We start from the raw sequence: 20,729 nt of genomic DNA, 5'->3' as shown, positions 1-20,729 counted from the left end.
TACCACTGTTAGCTAATAAAGATTTTAGTTTACCTTCCACAAACACAGATTTATACCCATTAGCAGTTTAGGTACCTTAGATAGTCACAGCACCTTTTTCTGGAAAAGCTCCAGGCCGCTTCTGGGAATTATCTCATTTGTTCTTACACTAGTCTTACAAGAGATTCTTTTTATTCCAGTAAGCCACTCTACCGCAAGTCCTTGACAGGTATCTCATCCCTGATGAATTCTGATGTGGCTTGACATCAGCTTTCTTGCTCCATGATCTGTGTAGAAAGAGAACACAGGTGAAGTGAGCCCAGCATCTTTGGCATTTGGATTGATGTGAGTGCTCTGGTTCTAGGTCTGGGTTTTTGTATTTTGTTTACTTACAGTCCTAGATCAAGGAAGCGGGATTGACACAAAACAGGTTGTTTGACCCGTGTGAGAAGCATGCCCTTGTGTGCTCAAGGAAGGATGGAGCCTGGAGCCACTGTCAGGATCCTAGGGTGGACATGGGGCTCACTTTCCGTCGTTGGCAGCCCTGATTCAATCACCCCTTCTGAAGCCAGGCTGGAGCTCTAGAGCATCTTCCTGTTCTTCACCTCCTACTTCCTTCCTTCCTCTTCCCTCTTTACTTCCCCTTTGTTTCTTTTCTTCAAATACCAGAAAGGTCGAAGAGGTAGACCAGTGGAGCATGTGGTCCACATGGATGTTGTGGGTTATTATTCCAGTTCCTTTTCAGCTCCTTTTCCTCTCCACCTAAAACCCCATTTGATTGGCTGACTAAGATAAGACCAATAAACTTTATTCAGTGGCTTCTAAGAATAAATTTTATAAGCAGGGGTGAAAAAAACAGCATGTTAAACCTAGGCATAATATCTGATGTCATATTCCTTCCAGCTATAACCATTAGCAATGGCTAAGCCCAGTTAAACCAGGATTTTTAAAAGGACAATATATGTAATTTTTAAATCAGCAATCGACATTTAAAAAAATATTTCAGTTCACTTATACAAAGCTTACGAGTCAAACTGGTCTGAATCCTCACTAACAAATCTCCTTTTACAATTTACTATGACAAAAAACCATTAAATGTCACCTTTTTATTTAATGCACAGTCTTTTACCATCTTTGTTTTCAGATGAGAACTCATTCCTAAGCTACCAATCTTTAATCTGTCATCAGAGTGATCTTTCTAAAACATACATTTTACCCTTATTAAAATTTGTCAGTGGTTCTCAGTGACTTATCATCACTTTAGCAAAGTGTGCCGGTGCCTTTATGATCTGGCCTCTGCCTCTCCTCTCTTACCTTTCACTTGGTAACAACACAGACCTGGCTCTGCCACTTGCTAGCTGTTTGACATTGAACGTGTTACCTAACCAATCCAATTTTTAGTTTCCCATCTGTTAATGGAGATTATAATACACAGTGAAAGAGGGTTGTTGTTAGAATTAAATGATCTCACGCACACACACATGCATGTAAAGTCACTTGTACAATAGCTGGTATAAAGTAGGTTTTCCATAAAAGCTGGAGGTTTTAGTAGTAATAGAAGTAGCAATAATAGTAATAATAGTATTATAGCTATTATTACATTAATAATACCCATCAGACAGATCCGTGCATCAGAGCTTGAACCATTAAATTGTTAAATAAATTTATAGTCCTTAAATAAATGTTACTTCCCTCTACTTTACAGCCACAGCTTAATAAATGCTACTTCGCCCCTTCACAGCACATAAATAACTGGGTTTTAAATACCGTGATCTCCAGCCTGACATATAATGAGCGTGACGTTAAATAACCAAAATAACAATTTAGATATTCCAAAGTATTTGCAGTCTTTTCTCTGAGGACAAGGAGGGGGGTGGGTAAGGAGGGCTGAATATCAAAGAGGAACTAAGAAATTAAGGAGGAACAGAAGAGTGGAGTTTGAGAAAGCATGCCAGCTTGAGTTCTCTTTCTTTAACCTTCCCTTATGAAAATCACTGATTCATGGATCAGAGAAAATATATCTCATGGCCTGGGCTCCAAATGCGAGAGATTTTTTCAGTCTCAAGTACACATGGGAAATAGTGATTTCAGCTCCAATTTAGGCCTCATACTGTAAGTTGTATTATGTCCTAATAAGATCTCTATCTCACTCATCTTTCAAAGTAGACCATGGCTTATAGATTAATCATAAGATAAAATTGGACTACATGAGTTAAGAGGAGAATGAAGACGCTTTAAATCAGTTCTGAACTTCAGTGAGCATAAGAATCATTTGGACTACTTGTTAAAGTTGCAGATTTCTGGGTTCAACCTCTGGAGATTCTGAAAAAGTTCGTCTAGGGCAAGGCCCAGGGAACTACATTTTAATCTAGCTCCTTAAATGAATTTGGTGGAGATGGCACATGGTTTACAAGTTAAGAAGTTTGTACTGAAGGAAAAGAGTAGAGATTACTATGAATATGAGATGGTTACTTTATACAGTCAAGGCTGGCATTTAGCGCTGTTGTTCCCAGTAGGTAAGAAAAAGTGGAAGCACACTGGGTCACATGTATTTGATTTTATTTTAGGAAACAAAACCAAAAACAATTCTTAAAGGCTATGTATAAAAAGACAAACTTTCTCTGAGAACTAAACTGAGGGAAGTTTTGTTATCATAAGGGACACTAGGTAACATGCTTAGCAGATGTCTTAAATTTAATTTCACAGAAGACCCATACAAGGTTTAATCAAATAAGACATCTAATGATGGCTAAAATTAGTTAAGCTCAGTGAATTCCATTTAGATGGTGATGAGATAAGATGATTCAGAAACTATACTTTCAGATTATTTAATACAAGTATTGGACCTGGAGATCCCCCCAGAATGGATAGCCTACCTTTGAAATTACCTTAATAGAATTTTAGCAGTTTGGAAATTAAGGGGAAGTTCTTTATACCACAAATGAGGAAGTGCTTGTTCAAAGAGTGTAATAGAAGCTTTACTCTGAAAAGGGTAGGTGTCACCAGCTGAGGAACTTTGGACAAAGTTGCTTTAATTTTATTTTTGTTAACTCATTTCTATTTTTACTATTAATAATTTTAATACTAATGCCAACAAATGTATTTTGTAGAGATAAATTTATTTATATTTCCTTTTGTGTTAGTTTATCCTAACAATTGATTTATCATTTAATATCTTTAAAGTCCAGTGTTTATTTAATTTTTGTCTTACTCCAGCTCCATTGTTTTTAACCATTATTTTGCCTCTTTAGTTTCTCCATTAGCTACTTTTGGCCACTTATGCCATTTTCTTTCCTTTCAATCCATTTTATCTTCCTTTATGCTGATGTGATGTAACTGCTTCAGAATTTTCCAGATCAAAACCATTTCTGGAAGGCATTAGGCTGTAAAATTCTGGGACTCAGCTCTTTGTGCAAGGGTTGAAGCAAATCCAAAGCCGCTCACTGAGTAGCTCACAGATTTTGCCAGCAGGTCCCTGGCAGCGTTTCCCCATGGGGAAAGGGCAGCCTTCCATCTGGATGGGATCGCTGGTTGGCCCTTCAATGTCTGTAATAGCCCTATCCTACCAGCTGCTCATTTGGTTTTAAGTCTTGAGACTCTTATCAAGGAAATAACTTCACATGGTCAAATCATCAAGATATTGTGAAGTGAAAAACTGGAAATTTGTCTAGGAAGCAAAACCATGCATCTACTTCTCTGTGTACTCCAGAGATTCTCCTGGAGCAAATTTGACCATTAGAAGACTAAATGGGGGTCTAGGTTAGGTTGACTTAATAGCTGGGATTTCTTTCTTTGAGTTGTATTAAATTCATTTCTGCCTTACTCTAAAAATGTTGAGTCCAGGAGGCTCAGAGCTAAATGTACATTCTAAAACAGTAACTTCATTAATGCACAATCTTTAACAGATTTATCATCTACACTTTCTCCATTTTCCTTGTCTTCAACTGCCTAGTGCATGTGGATTTTGAAAAAATAATATACCGCTTTACTTAACTTTTTTATAAAGAGATGGAATATAATAAATAAAAGTTAAATTTCTCTAAATACATGATTTAAAAGATTTACTTGTTCTTAATCATAAGTCTATGCTTCTTGTAAACAAATCACTTTTCTCAAGGACTATACTTAATTTTACAATGAAAATAAATGTTAAACACTGAGCTTGGAAAGCTCAGTATCCCAAAATTGAAAAGGATCTTTCAGGCCATCTGGTTTTCACCATTAGAGTTTATAGCAGTGGTCCTCAAAATTTAGCATCAGAATCACCTGTAGGGCTTTTATTAAAACACAGCTTGCCAGGCCCCACCCCAGAGTTGCTGATTCTGTAGATATGGGTAAAGCCCCAAATTCTGCGTTTCTAGTAAGTACACAGAGGATGCTGATGATGCTGGCCCAGGAATCACATTTTGACAATGACTGGCTTGTAGACTCCAGAAGTGCTTTTTTTGTTTGTTTTGAAGTTAGAAACATATGTACCAGTCATACTGCTCTCATTTTTATGATTTCTCAACGATGACAGTCATAGCTTCTTCAGTGTCATTTGTTCATTTGTTTAATGTCCTGTGGTGTAATTCTTCTGAACCTGGAACCTTGAAATGATTTATGGCAGTATTTCACAGAAGCCTGCAATAACTTCCTAACCATCTCCCTGCTTCCAGTCTGATTCCCACATAGCCTATTTTCACCCAGAAGTCAGAGTGATTTGGGAAAAACAGAAAGCAAATCAAGTTATTCCTCTGTGCAGGAGCCTATAGGAGCCACCCAGAGAAAAGGCCAAACTCCTTACAATTGCCTCTCAGACCTTATGATATGGCGTTCCAGTTACCTAGCTGAACTCATCTTGTGCTCTCCTCCTTTCTCACTCCTCCCTAGCCAAATTGGCTTCTGGCTGTCCTCTGCACCTACCAAACACACATATACTGTTCCCTCTCCCATGAGTGTTCTTTCGTCTAGATGGCCTTTCTCATTTCTTCAAGTCTTGGTCAAAAGTTTACCTTTTCAAAGAGACCTACTGTGCTTCCCCTCCAGCTGCTTATCCCACTTTATTGTTTCCAAAGCACTTATCACCTTATTATGTACTATGTAATTTACTTACTTATAATGTTTATTGTTCATTTTCTATTTCTCCTGGGTAGAACATAAGACTTACAGGGGCTGGAATATTTGCCTTTTTTGGTCCATTTTGTTCACCAATGAATCCCAAGTGCTTAGAACAGTGCATATAGCACATACTGGGTGCTCAACAGACATTTTCTGAATAAATGAATTATTTAATTTTAGTTTCTCAAAAAGATTTAAACATTTTACTTAGACTTACTATTTAGAAGTTCAGCCTACAAGTACTCTTTAGAAAGTCTTGTATTCTATTTAAGGCAGTATATATATATATATATATATATATATATATATTTATTTATTTATTTATTTATTTATTTTTAGCGGTATGCGGGCCTCTCACTGTTGTGGCCTCTCCCGTTGTGGAGCACAGGCTCTGGACACGCAGGCTCAGTAGCCATGGCTCACGGGCCCAGCCACTCGGCGGCATGTGGGATCCTCCCGGACCGGAGCACGAACCCGTGTCCCCTGCAACGGCAGGAGGACTCTCAATCACTGCGCCACCAGGGAAGCCCAAGGCAGCATATTTTATAACAGCAAAGTCTGGGAAAAACCTGAAATATCTACTAATAGGGGATTGTTTAGGTAAATAAAGTAACTCAGTTTTGTATCATACAGCCATGAAGATGATAACACATAAAAGAACAACAAAAGCTAAATTCTCTATAGGTACAATATTTCTGAATTATGTTGTCCTATTTAACCTAGACCAAAATACATACATTCAGGTCCTGTTTACCTCAAAGATAATTGACTAAGTAAGCTAAGTTTACCAGACTCTCTTTAAAACAAAGCAAATTGAGGACTGAATGTTTTACTAAAAGAATTTCCCATTTCAAAATATCTTAGAGAAGTAATAGTGGTGATAATAGAGGACACGGACTAAGCACTTGCTCTGTGCCAGGCACTGATTAGCTCATTTTATCTTCACAATAACCCTATGAGATAATGGTGATTATTGTCCTCATTGTGTAGGTAAGGAAATAATAGGGTTCAGAGAGGAGAAGTAACATGTCCAAGGTCACATGGCTGGTAAATCATGCCACCAAATCCAGTGTCTTTTTTTCTTTAGAAAAAGTAATAATCAGAGACTCTCTCTAAAAAGTATTTTACTAATCTGCTTCTCCAGCTTCATCTTACATGTATGCTCCTCTGCAAACTGATCTAGTTGCCATTCCCTGAAAGCCCCTAGTCTCTGGCCTCTGGCTTTCAAAAACATTCCCTCTTCCTGAAATATCATTCACCTCCAAAGAAGACATGCAGATGGCCAACAAACACATGAAAAGATGCTCAACATCACCAGTTATTAGAGAAATGCAAATCAAAACTACAATGAGGTATCACCTCACACCAGTTAGAATGGCCATCATGAAAAAATCTACAAACAATAAATGCTGGAGAGGGTGTGGAGAAAAGGGAACCCTCTTGCACTGTTGGTGGGAATGTAAATTGGTACAGCCACTATGGAGAACAGTATGGAGGTTCCTTAAACAACTAAAAATAGAACTACCATATGACCCAGCAATCCCACTACCGGGCACATACCCTGAGAAAACCATAATTCAAAAAGACACATGCACTCCAATGTTCATTGCAGCACTATTTATGGGTTGGCCAAAACGTTCATTTGGGTTTTTCCATAAGATGCTAAGGAAGAACCCAAATGGCTTTTTGGCCAACCCAATGCAATAGTCAGGACATGGAAGCAACCTAAATGTCCATCAACAGATGAATGGATAAAGAAGATGTGTTACATATATACGATGGAATATTACTGAGCTGTAAAAAGGAACGAAATTGTGTCATTGGCAGAGACGTGGATGGACCTAGAGACTGTCATACAGAGTGAAATAAGTCAGAAAGCGAAAAACAAATATCATATATTAACGCATATATGTGGAATTTAGAAAAATGGTAAAGATGATCTTATTTGCAAAGCAGAAATAGAGACACAGACGTAGACAACAAATGTATGGATAACAAGGGGGAAGGGGGGATGGGATGAATTGGGAGATTGGGATTGACATATATACACTACCATGTGTAAAGTAGATAGCTATTGAGAACCTACTGTATAGCACAGGGAACTCTACTCAGTGCTCTATGGTGACTTAAAAGGGAAGGAAATCCAAAACAGAGGGGATATATGTATACGTATGGCTGACTCACTTTGCTGTACAGCAGAAACTGACACAGCAGTGTAAAACAACTATACTCCAATTAAAAAAAAAAAATCCTACCTATACTCCAAGGCTCATCATACCCAAATTCTGAGTCAGAAGTGATTTTGCCTTCCTCTGAACTCCAACAACATGCACATATTGCTTTAAGAATTCATATACTAATTATAATATTCTGGCTTCTGCTTTTATTAAGGATGTGTCTTATTGCTTCTACATTTTAAATTCCTTGAGGATAAGGATTTTATTGCTTACTTACCATAGTAAGCAGGACGTTATTAGATATCTGTTGAATATAATTACCTAAAACAAATTCTGCAAATACCCTGTCCAATGTGGTAGCCCTGGTCACATGTAAGAATTGAGCACTAAAAATGTCGCTAGTGCCAAATCAGAAATAATATTTTGGGTATATTGGCTTAAAAAAAAGCATTAGTGGGCTTCCCCAGTGGCGCAGTGGTTAAGAATCCACCTGCCAATGCAGGGGTCATGGGTTTGAGCCCTGATCTGGGAAGATCCCACATGCCGTGGAGCAACTAAGCCCGTGTGCCACAAGTACTGAGCCTGCGCTCTAGAGCCCACGAGCCACAACTGCTGAAGCCCGCTGGCCTAGAGCCCGTGCTCCGCAACGAGAAGCCACTGCAATGGGAAGCCCATGCACTGCAATGAAGAGTAGCCCCCGCTTGCCGCAACAAAAAGAAAGCCCGCGCGCAGCAACGAAGACCCAACACAGCCAAAAATAAATTTATTTGAAAAAAAAGCATTAGGAACATTAATTTCACTTGTTTCTTTGTCTTTTTTTATGTTAGCATCTAGAAATTTTCAGTGTCTCATTATATTTATATTGGCTACTGCTTGTCTAGTGTATGCCTTTCCCCTATTCCTTCACCCTCCACCAGGTGATCAAACCCATATACAAATGCGTGAATTAAGAAAGGGGGCAAATCCCTCGTTGTGAGATGCTCTAAAAGGGAGGGGCAGGCTCTCTCTGGATTGACAATTTTCCTGTTTTACTTGGTCAGATTTTGTTATTAATTCCTAGGATTTTGGGCTGAGAAACAAATGTGAGCATTGTGTGTGTGTGTGTGTGTGTGTGTGTGTGTGTGTGTGTAATGCATGCACGTGTTTCAGGAGCAGAAACCACATTTAAATCACAATATAACCAGAATTATAGGAAGCCTTCTATTTTGAAGTAAATTGGCATCATGGAAAATAGAAAGCAAAGTTTTCAGCCCAATAAACGACCCTTGATCCATATTCCTATTGTAACATCAGTTTTGCTTCAGCCATAATAGAGAGCCCTCTGAGTTGCCCTCAGCCACGTCTCTCCTACTGCTTGCTGGTGACTTGTGCTTTAGCCAGTTTCTTTCCAGGCAACCACAGACTGTTTATTTACTGTAATCAAAATGACAGTGCACTGTTTTCACAACAGGGTGTTAAGAGTTGATTGCCTTTTTCACTTGGCAACCTCAGGGAACTCGAGGTACAACTTGCATTACTTCAAAATGGTGGTGCTTACTTCACATGTTACCTGTACTCCTTTGAGGCTTAAAATACAGAGGATTGAGCTTTATCTAGCCTGGAGCAGGGAAGCTGTAAAATCTGCTCTCAGATTAGTGCTAGTGGTAAACTCCACTGGAGCACAGACTGATTTAGGTGGGGCTGCAGTTCGGCTGTCACGTGATTCTTCACCAGCCAGAACCCAGCCACCTGAGTGGCTTCTCTGTTAAGCATTTTCCCTCGCTAGTGGTTATAATGCTGTGGAGTCTGATTACCCTGAAGTGGTGCTGCAGAAGACAGTGTAATATAATGGAAAAGCATGCCCTGCCCCATCTTTTTAGAAACAAGGTTTAATGAAAAGATAAGGAAGAGAGGGAGGAAAACAGAAAGAGGGGAATGTACCTGCGATTCAGGTAACCTGTTTTCTAGGCTTATCTTTGACATCACTTGCTGTGACATATTGAACACTCAGTGTCTTTGGTGTTGAGTGTCCACATCTGTTATAGCGAGGGAGTGGAGGAAAGTGACTAGTTGATTTGTAGTGCCTCTTTTATCTCAGAAGCGCAGGGACTCTGCACTCGGTGTATTCCAACATTCATCCCTTCTGAGAGACAGTGATCTAAGGGTATAGCAGTCGCCTTATACTCTGAACAAAAAGGGTCATTGAATATTGGACTAGTGATGTAACTGGAGTTGGCTGTGTTATACCTATTAAAGTCTGCCTTCATATTCAGAATACTTCAGTGAACTATGTGCCTGCTCAAATTCAAACTATGTTTTTTGATGAGTCAACACTATGAATGGCTTGAGAAGAGCATAGCCAGAGAGTTGGTTTCTGAAAAGAACTATCCCTTGAATCCTTTCTAGCTTTAGATATTCAATTCTGTATACATGATTTCTTCATGAAATTGGTAATATCAAAAATCTTCTCATCTGAGAAATTCTATACAAATAATAATTTTTTAAAAAATGACAAAACTTGAAGTCTAGTTTTCAGTGAAATATGACCAGTCGCTAAAGAAACTGAAAATATCATCCCTAGGATCTGAATTCAGGACTCAGAGAGTCTATGTTTTTCCTTCAGCCATTTAGCACATCACTGGCACCAAAATAGAGCAGGGGCCTGTGTGTACTGCCCTGATTTAGGTGTAGATGTTGCCACTTATTGCAGCGGGAACACACAGTGAAGGGTCTCTGCATGGAAAGGCAGGAGGAATGCTGTTCGGTGCTCAATTCTTTTGAGGCTAAAGGAAAGCCAGAATGCCACAGGTAAGAGGAAATTACATTTGATGCAAAACTTTATTTCTGACAGATTGCAGCAACCAATGTGCTAATTAGAGAAAAGACAGGCATAGCCTATCTGGCCCTTCCCAGGATGGAGGATCTAGCAAGTAAGACCACGGCTAGAGAGGGCAGCGATCATGAGGAGAAAAGTAAGAGCTGAATAGAGAAGATGCTGGGAAGGACAGAACTGGAATTTGTGGCATTTCTACAATGTTCCATGTGTGCAACCTGAACTAACTCCTCAAGGACATGGATAATTTAGGATTCTGATCAAATTGCCTGTGCAAAGTTGAGCACTGAATTCAGTTATTCTTCAATTGTCTTTCCCCTTTTAAAAAAACTTAATAGACTTTATTTTTGTAGGGCATTTCTAGGTTTACCAAAAAATTGATTAGAAAGTTTAAAGACATAGAAAACAAACTTATAGTTGCCAAAGGGGAAAGGGGAGGGAGGGCTAAATTTAGGAGTTTGCAGACACAAACTACTATATATAAAATAGATAAACTAACAAAGTCCTACTGTATAGCACAGGGAACTATATTCAATATCTTGTAATAATCTATAATGGAAAAGAATATGAAAAAAAAATATGCATTCATACATATATATATATATAAATGAGTTACTTTGCTCTACACCAGAAACTAACGCAACATTGTAAATCAACTATACTTCAATTTTTTTTTTTTTTCTTTTGCTGTACGTGGGCCTCTCACTGTTGTGGCCTCTCCCCTTGCGGAGCACAGGTTCCGGACGCGCAGGCTCAGCAGCCATGGCTCACGGGACCAGCCGCTTTGCGGCATGTGGGATCTTCCCAGATCAGGGCACGAACCCGTGTCCCCTGCATCGTCAGGCGGACTCTCAACCACTGCGCCACCAGGGAAGCCCTATACTTCAATTTTAAAAAATCATAGAAAAAATAAAATATCTATCAAATGTTGAAAAAGAAAATTCAAAGAGTTTCTAAATCAAGTGTGCCTTTTTATGTCTTAGATATTTAGTTTTAAAATTTTTGTTCAGGAAGAAATTAAGAGAATAAATAGAAAATATTTTGTCATGCATAAAAATTGCCCAAATTTAGCTTTCCTGAGGGATATGGATTGTTGGAAAAAATGAGTATTATTTTATGGTTAAATTGGTCTCAAAGAGTGTTGTTTGAAACCTAGCACCATTATAGTACATTTAATGGATATTTAAAAGAAATGTGTCTTACACAGACTCAGGATAATTTTGAGACAGAGTAAACAAACCTAACAAATGTATGAGATAGCTTGCTATTGTGGTTTCCGTGGCGTATTTTAACTCTTGTGCTAATTTGCATAGAGATCTGCATCATGATTTGGATGTGCTCTGCCACTTTTCATTTACGCCTAAGCATTACCTTTTCCCTTTGCAAAATATACTTGATGCTTTTGAATAACAAGTTGGAATTCTTTTCCCCAAAGAATCAAGTTAGTTCTCACAGTTGTCACTGTGTTGGTGGAGGGAATGCTTTGGTCAACAGTAAATTTTTTGCTCTCTACACTGACTAATTTAAGGTGATCCTTCATCAAAAAACATTCTTTTTGGTTCAGGCTTTCATACTTATTAGTATTTTACTGGTTTGTTACTTATATTTTCATTGTAGACTACCAAAGTACTTTGTGTATAAAGCTAGGATGTAATTTTTTCGAAAGTCAGTGATCCAATCCCAGTTTGAGAACCCAAGCACCATTTCATAGACATCCATCATAAACTTAGCCTCAAATATAATATAGTATTCCTTCTGTTCACTGTGCAATCACCAGCCTCCTGATTCAAAATATGTATATTCTTATCCTGAGATTTAACAGATCTTTCATACATGGTGATAATTGTGGTGACCTGGTTGACAGAATGGTAGAGGTCACAAAGAAAGCATAGTTCGGTAGTAATATTAAAGGATGTTTCTCCAGAGGAAAGACTTTAGGATATAATCTGCTCTGAAGGATGTAGAGGATTGTTTTAGTAGGGGCTACCACAGTCTCTCCCCAGTCGCGGAAAGGACTGTGGGAAATCAACATGGAAAAACAACTGTGGTGTTAACCCAGCAAATGTCTCCTTAAAGAGTTGAAAAGGCAGACTCACCTTAGTAATGGAATTCCTTTTTGGAAACTCAATTCATTATTAATTCCACTTAGCTATTAGGTTAATTCATTTCTTCCTCAGAAATGCCACTTGAATTTTGGCTTTAAAAAATTTGTTGGTTTACATATCTGCTTTTCCTCTAAATCTGCCACAATTGAAGTTTCAGTAATTACAAATCAATGTTTTGTTTCCAGCTGAATGACCTGGACATTCAAAGAGTATCTTTCAATGGACACTCTTATTTGATTTTTTTTTTTTTTTTGCGGTACACGGGCCTCTCACTGTTGTGGCCTCTCCCGCTGCGGAGCACAGGCTCCGGACGCGCAGGCTCAGCGGCCGTGGCTTACGGGCCCAGCTGCTCCGCGGCATGTGGGATCTTCCCGGACTGGGGCACGAACCCGTGTCTCCTGCATCGGCAGGCAGACTCTCAACCACTGCACCACCAGGGAAGCCCTCTTATTTGATTTTAAGACAGTTTTCAAAGGAGCAATCTATAAGGTACAGAATAAAAAGAGGGCAAATCTCTGGTTGTATAAATTGAAGTTAATGGATGCTTATTTCTGAGTGTGCACAATTGTTTATATTGTTAGTTTGCAAAATATACCATATCCAGCAGCTGGGTCAACTTTCAAGTAGAGGTAAGGGTAGGAAATTAACAATTTGAAATATAAAACTGCTTAAACATATAGAATAAATACCACCCTTTTCAACCAAGGGAGAAATGCATTTTTTGCTATTTTAAGTATTTGCATAATAGTCTTTTTACTTAACATGCACCCACTTGTTAGAATTTTGAAATTATTCTGAAAGTCATTTCTCAGTTGTCTTTCACTTCTCTGGCCAAGCTTTCATTAGCTTCTCTTATTTTTCTCTGTCTTCCTTTAGTCAGTTGCTTTTCAAACCTGGCTGCCTATTTGAACTATGCTTGCAGAGCTTTTAAACAAACATGGATACCCAGGCTTAGCCCCAGAGCATCTAATTGAATTGGCCTAAGGTGGAGCCAGCTTTGCTCTTTTTTTAAGCTTCCCAGGTGATTCTAATGTGCAGCCAGAGCTGTGGGCCACTCTCTAAATAAGCTCATCATGTTTTACCTCTTTCCATTTTCTCTCAGATGTTTGCATATCTATTCCCGTTCAACTGTTTTTTTTTTTTCTCCTGTCATTTTTATTAGGAAGTTTAAAAAAATCTGACTTTTTTCATTTTCCTTTTTCTTTCTGATTTTCCATAACGGCCAAGAAGTTCTCATTCTAGGCACATGTATTTGATTTTTATTCTTATCTAATACTACCAAGTTTCATATCAATGAAAGAGAATGCAATATATTTGTGAATAATACTTTTGTCTGTTCTTCCAATGCTAATATAATAATATACTTTAATTTTTGCTATAGATATATAAAGATTGATAATAGAGCCCAATAAAATTGTTGAAAAATAATATTAAGAATGGATTTACTTGAACTGTAATCAGTATTGGTTATGATTAAAGATAGTTTAATAAGATATTTTAAAACTTTGAGACCATATGGACATATAAATATCCTACTAATAATATTTTTATCTTTTCACAGCTAAAGGACATGTTTGCCCTACAAATTTCAGTCATTTCAGAACAGTGCAGAAATGGGAATATCACATACCTCATCAAATAACATATCAGTAACAAGATATCCACAGCAAGGGGAGCATTAATAGCAACAAAAAGGGGGAGAAAAAAGATCTATGAAGACAAAGTTCAGTGATGTAATTAGCAGCACTATAAACAGAAATGTGGGAGGGAATATGTAGAACATTCAAGGATTTGAAATGAAAGAGATAGAAAAATGGTGGGCAGTTGGTTGGACCTGGAGGAGCAGACAAGAAATCTGAGCTCTAGTGTAGCAGTTCCTCCAAATACAGTCAAGCCATTTCCTCTCCATGAAGTTTATTTTCCTTCATTGGTAAAACTTCTGGTTGGATTGGCAAAAGGAAAAAATACCTGGCCAAAAATCCCTTGGCCATATCCTGCCTGTAGGTATGCTTTGTTGAATCTATCCAGTATTGTAAATAATTTGAAATAGATGACAACATTTAACAACAGAGAGGTTTCTCATAAAAATCTAGATTTTAAGCTTCATTGGAAAAATCATTTGATTCAACAGTCTCCTAGCCCCTCTTTAGAAAGTACATGGGCTATGGAGTTCCTTAGTCCCAGCCTGACTAACTTTACTCATTTTTCTTACCTGCTTTGTGCATGTAGGAATTTGGGCTTATTTCTTGGAGAATTTATTCTTAAGGTTATGTCCAACCATGATATAAGTTCCATGAAAAGAAATTGCTTAGAATACTTTGTTTAGTCTACAGCCATACCACCCTGAATGCTCCTGATCTCATCAGAATACTTTGTTTGGGTACAGCAAAAGTAACCTATAAAGAGAAAAATAAATGTCACAAGCAAAAACATCAAGGACAAAGAGAAGCTAACAAACAGGTCATCAGTTCTCAAATAAAGGCTTGAGCCCATAAAACGTGTCCTATTAATAAGCTCTGTGCAAGAATATTTGGGGTTCTGGTTCAGAAGCACAATGTCACTTAACAACAAGAGCTGGGATTTAATGAATTATTCCAGTTCAAGCTCTTGGAAAAAGAAAAGGACAAAGTGTTCTGTACAACCCAAGTAAGAATAAAGTATCTTCTGAATATTAGGAGATTAAAATTCCCCAAAGTTAGCTTCTTGGCAGAAAATGGCCAAAGTTATTTAAAGAGTGACTTCCCATCTTTGAAATCACCCATTGAATAAAACAATATTAAACCACTGTTTAAAAATTTAAGGACCATCATTTCTTTCACTTTCCTCCAGCTCAGAGCTTAATCACATGCAGGGCTCCCTATATGCAGGCTCCAAAAGGGTGAAAACCTAATTCAGTTATTACAGAAATAACTCCAGACTTTTAAAAGGTTTCTCTGAACTAAAACAACCCCTGAGAATTCCCTAATACAACCACCTAGCATATGTTATATGCACTGTATTTGTGTTTAATATGTATATTTAATTTGTAAGCAAATTTATAAGTTACTTTGCCGCTGTTCTCTATTCATATATCTTGGGCAGAAATTTCTTTAATATTCTCTCTATAAGGTCCTTTATCATTTCAAACCCTGGTAAAAAGAGGTGTAGGATTATAAGAATCACTCAGTAAATACATATTAAAACTTCTGTTATCCAGTTGAGTAGGTATGCATATAAATTTTAAAGAACTCTTCTGTTGTGGCTAATTATATGTCTGAATGTAGATTCAAATTTCAGATATCCAAAGAGCTGATGCGCATCAGGCAGTTCACAGAGCAAAGCACATCTTTGCTTAGCAAGAGAGCAAGATTCTCTTCATTAACTTATTTTCAAGTAAAATTAACAGAAAATTAACATTACTCTGCTTTTAAATCTACCCTTGTTATATCCCATTAAAATGCATCCAAAGAATGTGTTAACTTCACCCCAGTGTGAAAAATATTATCAGGTAAAGCTGACCTGAAAAGGCAGCTTCCTAATCAAAGATAAATATGTGAGCTTGCAACCCAAGGGACAATAAAATTGGCTTTTATCCTTCCCAAATTTTATAACTACCTCCAAGAACAATCTACCTCAAGAACTAGTAGTTTGTATACCAGGTTCTACACTGAATTGCCATTAAAGGTGTTTATGGATAAAATTTAAGTGGAAGTAAAGATAATTTAGGATTGAAGTTAATAAAAATTTAAAAACAGATCCCCAGTACAGAAGTGTACTGTTAATACCTTAAATTATATTTCAGGGGTAGGTGGATAAATTAATCCTCATAGTTTTGGAAAACTGGTAAAATAACCATTAATATTAAGGTGGAAAGAATATTTTTAGATGACAAATTAAACATTAATTCCCAGCCTTCAGTGAGTTCATAGTGTTCCTATACATGAGTGATGATGAGAAAAAAGTAATCTGCACAGCCACCCATGCAAAGAAATTTCACTGTCTAGTCACATGTTCATTCCTTGGTGAAAAAAAGTATTTGTTTTTATGTGCTTACACTCATGGGTGCTTTCATTTAACCCCTAAAAATAAGGAATCAGAAGAGCTGGGAGTGAGCCAGAGTCAGGGAGATGGACTAGTTACAAATTCCAAGCAGAGCATTGTCTAATTGAGAAAACTTCTGCTCATGTCTTTAAGACTCTCAAACTCAAGGCCATCTCAGATCTGTCTAATCATGAGCCCATTAAGTCATCTTGGCTGCCATGAAGATGAAACTGACAGCACAGTTATTTGAGTCAGTTTAAAGAGGCCCAGGGTGGTTGAAGGGAAGGCTTAGGAGGCCTGGGGTGCTGAAAGGACATCCCAGCTCTAGCTCCCCAAGATCCCAGTAGCACACAGCTGTCAAGAGCACGAAGCTGTATGTAGAGAAACCCTTTGGAGGGAAGCAGGGATTTTGCCGTATGTCAACAATTTCATCAGGCACAATTTGACTTTCCACCTTTCATTGGACCATCAATATGATTTAAACAGTAGACAGTTTGTGAGTTGATTGCATAGCCAACACATGCAATGATTTCTGGGATTCAGGTTCTGTAATTTGATGGTCATAGTAGAAATTATTTGGCATATAAATGTGGTTCTTGGTGAAATCTAGATTTTCTCTGTGAATCTTCACAAAGCCTTTTGTCTAATAGGTGTATCTCTTAAGGTACAAGTGAAATAAAGTCTTTTGCTCCTATTTTCGTTAAAAAGAAGCAAGCCTTTGAAGTGGGGTCTGTGATAATATATCATTGGGCAAAAGAGTAGTCTTCTATAAGGTATTATGAGAGTTCTATAAACAATCCAGGAAATGGCCAGATGTTAACACTAATTGATATTATTATAGGGAGCACATGTTTTGTTGTTGTTGTTTCAGCAAGGGCATGCTTCCAGGATGAGAATTATTCCCTTTTCAACTACAGAATTTCTTGGCAGTTTCACTCTGTTCTTCCTGTTGTGGTGGAAGATATATTACCATCACCAGTATTAAAATGATATCTGTTCCTTTTGTCAGGGGTTGGGGAACAGGGGAGGAGGGGAGGGTGGGCATTTAATCATGTCCCAGGATATATAATAAACACTGGACAGACAATATTTATTTACACAATCCTTCAACATAGGCATCATCATTCCTATTTTATAGGTGATATAATAGAGGCTCAGAAAGTTTCAATCTTTGTCAGTTAATAGTGGAGCTAGGATTTATTCTGCCAGACCTTTCTCTTAACCACTTCTCCATATTGCTTTCTGGTTGTTTCCACCACAGAGAAGCTGGCCAAGGACCTTTAAAACCTCTCTATTTCTCTATCCTCATGTTTAGCACACCATTAATGGTAACAAACAACTCAGTAAAAGTCAAAGATGCATCAGATTACTATTAAGCGGAGAAATAAATTGGTGAAAATCCAGATAAATTAGAATTAATAGAATTTTAAAATGAAAAGTGTCCTTATATATCCTTGATTCCAATTCCCATCTTTTACAGGTATCTCTTCTGAGGTGACAAAGCTTATTAGTAGCAGAACTTGCATCAGAAATCAAGACTTCCAGCTCAGTGTCCAACCTATTTTTCTCTGTCACACCAATAAACTATAGTTATTATTCTGGACCTTACAAATGAAGTCACTATTAGTTCTTTAAAAGAATAAGATACCAAACTTATTTGATATATCATTTAATCAAAACAGGTTTGATTTCTAAAAATTTTCAAAGAGCACATTTAGTGAAGAACTCTGTGTACATTTGTTCTTCACATTGTGACTACATATACAGACAAAAATTAAGAGATTCTTGCAACTATACCGATAAAAATATTGCTAATTATCAGGGCCAAAATGTAAGCATCCATTCATAAATGTAAAACAGTTCTGAAAGACCAGCTCTGGTGTTTACACAGAACAAAGTTATATTCAGTCCCCTGTAAAGAAACATGGAGTGTACAATATGCTCAAGCCAATTAGCATCCATTTCTGGGAACCCCTTTCAAAGAAACAGTTTTCTCTATATCCTATGGTAGGAGATCTCCTGAAATACATAAAACCTAGGGCATTTCTCTGAGGCAACTGCTATTTTGTAACATTTTTAGGGGTAGTATTATTGCTACCCATGGTAAAATCTTAGGTGAGAAATCAATATTTTTCCATATTATTAGAGATTACAGTTGCTTTTAAAGCTGAGGCCTCAAGTTCTGTTTTTAGGCTGATTTGACCAGTACTAACTAGAAACCCAGGTTGAAATCAGAGGTCTTTATTCCACACAGGGCACTCACTACTTGGACTGATTGTGATGAAATGTTTTCATGCAAATTCCTATAAGCACGTATGCCTTTATCTTTGTCCCCGTATGCTACATTACACCACCTGTTGTATTTTTTAAAAAGCTTTATGATTTTTAAAACTCTTCTTTAAATTAATACCTATAGATTTTCTGCCAATAATTTCCTGTTCTAACTGTGTGATTGCTAATTGAATAAAACATTTATGATTATTCTATACAATATTTTAAAGAAAACTACAGAAAATACAGATTATAGATAAAGTAAATGTTTTTTGTCCAAGTGGCTCTCCCTAATAATTAGTAATAATAATAATAACCAGGTATTAAATACACACAGAAAAAATACAGAAATATATGAAGCTTATGAGACAACTCATAGAAGGTACAGTACCCTTTACATCAATAAATAGAATGGTAAATATTTAATATAAAATGTATATATTAAAATAAAGAAACAACACATACTGGAGTATATAGGGATCATTTTATTACTAGAAGGTTAAATCTCATTTTAATGATTGGTATTGGTGCGAATAGATTATTTTAGAGACAAATGATAATGTTTTTCAAACAGCTATATACCTCTGTATTGTTATCACTCCCTATAGGCATGGCCTCTCTAAAGCTGTTAAAAAAAAAAGACCAAAGCACGAGAATGACAGTTCCAATTTCACTATACATTTATGTTTAAAAAATACTTGGCACACTGGACATTTAAATAGATAAGGTGCAGCCACAAAATCAATTAGGCTAGCTCTGTGTAATAAAAAAATATTTTCTCTGACTACAATGGATCATAAGCATCTACATGTTTCAAAAATACAAGCTCAGTAGTGCCTAGTCTGTACCATAAGTCACCATTTCTAGACAGAGGCTCTATTTCCTTTGAGATAAAGGAATAGTAAGCAGTTTACACATCAGATGATGCCTTTGGTTCCTGTAATTTACATTAAAACAACATTAGGTTAAAAATAGAAGCATGAAGATCATTTTAAAATAAGAAAAATGATCTGGTGGCTAGATTCTATGGTTCAGATAATTAAATGTTTTGCCAGCTTACCTGATAAACCAGAGCCTTATGGATCACAGCGTAACAAAGCCCGCATCCAAGATGGTTAGAGTATAATGAGCCTCCTGCAGTTGTTCAGATTTTTGGCCACAGAGGTTTACATATTAACTACAATTTTTTTTTTCTTTGCTTTCTCTGGGGACAAGAAAACAAAGAGACCTTTCCAGAATCCTCTCTGCTTATGCCTCGGCTTCCTGTTCTGAGATTCACTCTGTGGTACCCAACATATATCAGAAAACAGCTTTGAGGAGAAAAAAAAAAAAGCCGACAGCACTCAACATGGTACCGCCATCTACTGGCAGACACATAAAACTGAATGAAAGGAAAAACATCCCCATTATTCTTTATCATGAGGTAAAATGTAACCTATCCCCTGCATATGAGTATGTACAAAAATATTCTTTTGCATACTAAATTACTTGAGTATGCACATTTTCTAATATTGTATATTTTTCTAAATTTTATAAGTTTACAAAGTTGTTTCAACCATAAATGACTACAATTAAAAACCCTCCAAATTTCTGTTTGAAAATTAGGTTTTTAGATTACCTTACACCTTACATGTAGAATTTTGTAAAATCTCTCTTGTGGCCTGCTCTAGCCTTCTGAAAACTTTATCTTTGCACAGGATGAATTCTTTTCTGAATGAGTAATCTGACTCCTTAAAGAACAGTGTAAAACTGATAGTCATTTTGTATTGCTTTTTGATAAAACATTTATGAGAAATAATATCTGGGAAAGTATTTTAAACTTAAGTGAGGCCTATGTAACTTAGATTTATGGATTATTTGGTCTGTATATGACACAAGGAACAGGTGAAATTTATCTTACATAAGATAATTCAATCAAAGGTTATATACTATTATATCTATGTAGCTAAAATACTTAAGAAAACGTGGCTTATAAGGATATTGAAGCTCACAATACATAAGAAAAATGAAAATGATTTTATCAGTTTATTAAAAGAGATTTCTTAACTATAAGTGCTATGCATTTCATTTGACTATCAATTTACTTTAGAGAAAACAACTATAATTTCATTAGTTTATCAATAATTAATTAAATATGTTCATATTGATGGAGCACCTTAGTATATGTCAAGCATTATATTAGCTTTGAAAAGACAGAGATAAAAACACACAGTGCCTGTCATCAAGGAACTTACGTATAATGAAGAGAGAAATATAGCGGGTACC

The 20,729-nt window shown here is 36.9% G+C and overlaps 1 protein-coding gene across 3 annotated transcripts in view; it reads right to left on the bottom strand.

Moving 5' to 3' along the window:
* The window catches only part of SCN3A (sodium voltage-gated channel alpha subunit 3), a 113,115-nt gene extending 93,413 nt beyond the window's left edge, over nucleotides 1-19,702 (bottom strand). For all 3 annotated transcript variants that reach the window (XM_032637752.1, XM_032637754.1, XM_032637755.1), the window contains exons 1-2: nucleotides 19,525-19,702; nucleotides 76-266 (exon numbers count right to left, since the gene is read on the bottom strand). The gene's annotated coding sequence lies outside the window, so the exon portion shown is untranslated. The remainder of the gene's footprint in view (nucleotides 1-75; nucleotides 267-19,524) is intronic.
* Nucleotides 19,703-20,729: the final 1,027 nt, after the last annotated feature.

The sequence above is a fragment of the Phocoena sinus genome, chromosome 7 (genome assembly GCF_008692025.1).
Source record: "Phocoena sinus isolate mPhoSin1 chromosome 7, mPhoSin1.pri, whole genome shotgun sequence".
In the NCBI taxonomy this organism is placed as follows: Eukaryota; Metazoa; Chordata; class Mammalia; order Artiodactyla; family Phocoenidae; genus Phocoena; species Phocoena sinus.
The sequence above is the reverse complement of the archived record's forward strand: the minus strand, read 5'-3'. Positions and strand labels throughout refer to the sequence as shown.